General features: G+C 40.3%; 1 non-coding gene across 1 annotated transcript; it reads right to left on the minus strand.

Moving 5' to 3' along the window:
- Positions 1 to 457: 457 nt before the first annotated feature.
- On the minus strand, positions 458 to 618 carry LOC123571534 (U1 spliceosomal RNA). The gene has a single exon (XR_006695683.2). It is a non-coding gene; the product is annotated as a U1 spliceosomal RNA (small nuclear RNA).
- Between the last annotated feature and the right edge of the window lie 4526 nt (positions 619 to 5144).

Here is a 5144-nt window from a genome sequence, read left to right on the forward strand (position 1 = left end):
CGTTGTAACATAGTTACATTTTATATAAAATAATTCTTCTTTAGCAGGCTGTATATCTTCTATAACATTCTCTTTTACTGTTATTAGAAAATTATACTCCCAGCATTACATCTATATGTAATAAGACAGACTACACTTTCTTCCACTTCATTACATCTATATGTAGTAAAACAGACTACACTTTCTTCCACCTCTTGGTGAAAGGAATTTTGTCTACTTGCTATGCTTACCTTGTCCCAAAAGCTGAAAGTCTGGATTCTGGGGCTATTTTCCAAAATGACAGAGGATATCAAAGACCATGCAGAATAGATCAAAGTAAGTGTTCATAACGTAAATGCCTATTTCCTGGAAGAGGCACACTCTGAATGAGACAAGGAGATAAAGCCCTAGAGATCTACCACACCACTGAGAAATGTTGAATGTGCTTGTCTGTTTCCTTTTTCTTTTTCTTTTTCCTCAGGGAAAGTGTGAACAAAAGTCCCACTATCACAAATTATGCAGTCAAGTTTTTCACATTTTGGGAAATTGCAGGGGTCAGCACATCTGAGTGCAATGGATAAGGCTGGCCATGGAAAAACCACCTTTGTGATCATGGTATTTCCACTGCCAGGTAAGTGTCTCAGATGATTCTTAATCCAGAGTTCATTACATTATTTTCTGTTTTGATCAGAATTGGAAAGCCATCATCAGGTTTGAGAGAATCTCTACAACAGTATAATACAAAGTCAATGAGGGAAGGGAGTTGTGTCTGCTTTGTTCACCAGTGTATCTCCTTAGTATAGCTAAGTGTATAGTCCATTCTCATGCTGCTAATAAAGACATACATGAGACTGGGTAATTTTTAAAGGAAAGAGATTTAATGGACTGGCAGTTCAGCATGACTGGAAAGGCCTCAGGAAACTTATAATCATGGTGGAAAGGGGGAAGCAGGCATACCCTTCTTCACATGGCAGCAGGAAGAGAGGTGCCAAGCAAAAGGGAGAAAAGCCCCTTATAAAACCATCAGATCTCGTGAGAACTCACTGTCATGAGAACAGCATGGAGGTAACTGCCCCCATGATTCAGTTACCTCCCACCAGGTCCCTCCAATGGCAGGTGGGGATTATGAGAACTACAATTCAGGATGAGATTTGGGTGGGGAAACAGCCAAACCATATCACTAAGTGTCTGGCAAATAGTAAGTACTCAACAAATATTTTCCAATTGTGTTGAAACTGTAAAACAAACTGAGTTTAAAATCTAGGCAGCCACTGTAACCATACAGTCACCTGTTCCTAAAGTCAATAGAAAAAAGAACAGACTTTCTCCAACTCTATCCTGTGTCCCCTGTCCTTGGCCCCATTTTTTCCTCTACCTGTGCTACAAATCCAGTTGGCATTCATATGGGTTGTGAATAAGAGCTCCACATCCCAGTCCTGAGTTGGCCACCATGACAGGGTGGCATAGAGGGGAAGGTACTTACTGGGACGGGACAATTGCTGGCAGAGCAGATGGGAAGGAAGGACAGTCTGCATCCCAGGGCTACTCATAGCTCTGGCAGGCACCATGCTTCTAGCCTCACAAAAGACAACTCCAATAGGCTGATGCACACATGCAGAGGCTTCTCTCCCTCTCTGGCCACCAGCACAAGAGCTTTTCAGTTCCCAGAGCTGTGGAACAATTGGGAAACTCTAGGCAGGATCCACATGACACTGAGTACCAGAGTCAAAATAACTGGGGTCCACCAGAAAGAAGCCAGTTAACAGACTGGTCAAGACATAGTCAGTCCATTTTATACATTTTGATAATTCTAGATGTTGAAGAAGATTCCCTTCTTAGAATACTGCCTTGTTAATAACAGCCTGATTATGTATTGACCAGAAATTAATTTCACCAGCATAAAAGCATAGGAATAATTTAGAAAATGATTTTATTTTTTTGAGACAGGGTCTCACTCTGTTTCCCAGGCTGGAGTGCAGTGGCATGATCACAGCTCACTGTAGCCTCGACCTTCCAGGCTCAGGTGATTCTCCTACCTCAGTCCCCCAAGTAGCTGGGACTATACACATACACCACCACACCTGGCTAATTTTTGTATTTTTTGGTAAAGATTGGGTTTCACCATGTTGGGCAGGCTGGTCTCGAACTCCTGGGCTCAAGTGATCCTCCCACCTCAGCCTCCCAAAATGCTGGGATTGCAGGCATGAGCCACTGCATCTGGCCTAGAAAATAATTTGTATAAACTAAAACTATTGTAAAGGTCATGAAACAAGAAACAAGTGAAAGATAAAACAGAAAATGTGGGGGCTGAGAAAGCACCCCTAATCCCATGACTCTAAAAAGTTGCTTTTTTAATTTTGCATTTTCCCTACCTCCAAGCCCCTTTCTCTATTCATACTTTAATTATATATATGGCATTTTAAAAATCATGTATTATGCCTTATTTACACAAGTAGTACATGTTCATAATAAAAAATTAACACAGAAAAATTAATACAGATAAGAACAATTATATAATATAAATAGTACATACTCATAATAAATATTTAATTTATTAATACCAATAAATGGTCTACAATCCTATTAATCAGAGATAACCATTGTTAACATTTTGGTTAACCACTGTTTAGTGTGTACTTCTTAATCTAACTATACAGGTATAGATAAAGATATTTTATGTATGCACAAAGGTACACACACATGTGGCCAAATGCATACAGATCCCAAGTTTGCTATTTAAGAAAGTGCCTTTTTGGTTTAATGGTAGTTTGTGAACATATTTCCATATCAATAAATACATTATAATAAGATGATATCTTATAACCTTTCCCAGCCTTATAACTCCAGAATTATTATTTTATAATCCAATGATCAGGGATACTGCACTGAAAATACATTCATTACTCAAGTTATGACCCATTACCAATTCTGTATCCTGCACAGTACATGGGGAAGTCCAGACATATCTACCATTTATTAAACCTGCTTAATATGTACCATGCCTTGTGCCATTGTCACATTACAAATGTCTCTCACAACAACCCTGTGATATGGGTACCATTGTTCCTAGTGGATGAAGAAGCTGAGAGAAGCTCCAAGTGGGTATTGCAACCATTCTCAGACCTAGAAAAAGTAGAAGGGCTCCACACTGAAGACACATCAGTCTGACTTTCAAGCCCACTCTTGTTCTCTGAGGGATTCATTTGGGAGTTGAGCTGTGGCAGTTAGGATATGATTAGAGAATGGACTAGAGCAGAGTAGTAAGTAGGGACAGCAAGACCAACAAAGAGTCTCAACTTCTGTTATATCAATGGTAAGTCCCATGGGCTATGAGAAATTGCAGAGATCCCAATTGGGGGAGTAGTCATAGAAAGTTTCATGGGAAGGTAGTGTATTAGTCAGTTCTTACATTGCTATAAAGAACTATGTGAGACTGGGTAATTTTTGAAGAAAAGAGGTTTAATTGGCTCATGTTCTAAAGGCTGTACAGAAAGCATGGTTGGGGAGGCCTCAGGAAACTTACAATCATGGTGTATTTTGTATTGACCAGAAATGAATTTGACCAGCATAAAAGCATAGGAATAATTTAGAAAAAAAAAAGTATATATATATAGAGAGAGATAGGGTCTCACTCTGTCACCCAGAAAACAGGGAAGCAGGCATGTCCCTACATGTTTGGAGCAGAAGGAAGAGAGCGAAGGGGGAGGTGCTACATACCTTTAAACAACCAGGTCTCATGAAAACTCACTATCACGAGAACAGCAAGGGGGAAATTCGCCCACATGATCCGATCACCTCCCACCAGGCCCTTTCTCCAACACTGGGGATTACAATTCAACATGAGATTTGGGTGAGGACACAGACTGAAACCATATCAGGTGGAATCAGAGATGGATCTTGAAGGATAAGCAAGGCCTGCACTTTGTATGGGGTAAGGAAGCAGCAAGAGCAAAGGTTTGGTGGTAGAAATTTAACATTCAGTGATCTTGTCCTAGTAAGGAGACTCGTCTTATGAGAGGAAAGGGCTAGCGCTGGCAAGGAGTATGGCCAGATAAGGATGACTGCCTGCAAGTATGTTCCTGCACAGTGTCAATGAAAGTCACTCATACTCCGACAATATTTGGGAAGCCAAGATTTGTAGAACATTCTGTTTCCATATGGTTAGTTAGTTATGAGTTTCAGAACTTGGAAACCTTGCAACCTTCGGAAAGAACCAGACTACGTATTAACGGATTACAGTTTCAAATGTCATTTTCCATTTCTGTCCAAATGAGGTTGAGACATATTTGACGAAAAAAAAAGTCAAGCTTCTCATGACTAGTTTCTCGCACAATATCTGAATGATTTGGATCACTGGTTGACTTGATGGTAGCCACTCAACACCAAGACAGAATCGTTTCCAATCATGTGGATTTTCAGCATCGAAGACAGATACTGATACTAAGTGATAGATGCTGGGTTTCAGTGTTGAGCATGATGCTTAAATCTCTTCTTCTGATTAGCTTTGATAACTCCATGTCTTTAAATTTTGTTTTATTCTTTTGACACAGGATCTCACTCTGTCGCCCAGGCTGGAGTGCAGTGGCACAATCATGGCTCACTGCAGCCTTGTACTCCTGGGCTCAAGCGATCCTCACACCTCAGCCTCCTGATTAGCTGGGACTACAGGCATGAGCCAATGTACCCAGCTGATTTTTTTTTTTTTTTTTTTTTAGTTGAGACAAGGTCTTGCTAAGTTGCCCAGGCTAGTTTCTAACTCCTGAGCTCAATCAGTCCTCCTGCCTTGGTCTCCCAAAGTGCTGGGATTACAGGCATGAGCCACCATGCCTGGCTCCATCTCTTTAAAAAGCAATCTTCCTCTTTAGTTTGATCTGTCATTTGTGTCTGACCCTCCCCAAAGAGTAGTTTTCTTTTGAACATCCTATGTGATGGACTACATACATTCTAAAACTAGGCTTCATCTTTTGATTCAAACCAGCTTCCTGAATTCTGTGTGCAGGTATACACTGTTTCTGCACATTTTTGTCTACATGACACCAAAAACTGCTTTGGTGGCTTTATTTTTTATTTTTTTACTTTTCAACCAACGATTTTGGTGAGTAGATCCACCCTGAAGATAAGCAATAATACTTGTACTTGTTTCATTTCGACTACCCAACAGTGGC

This window comes from Macaca fascicularis, chromosome X (assembly GCF_037993035.2).
Source record: "Macaca fascicularis isolate 582-1 chromosome X, T2T-MFA8v1.1".
NCBI classification, from domain to species: Eukaryota; Metazoa; Chordata; class Mammalia; order Primates; family Cercopithecidae; genus Macaca; species Macaca fascicularis.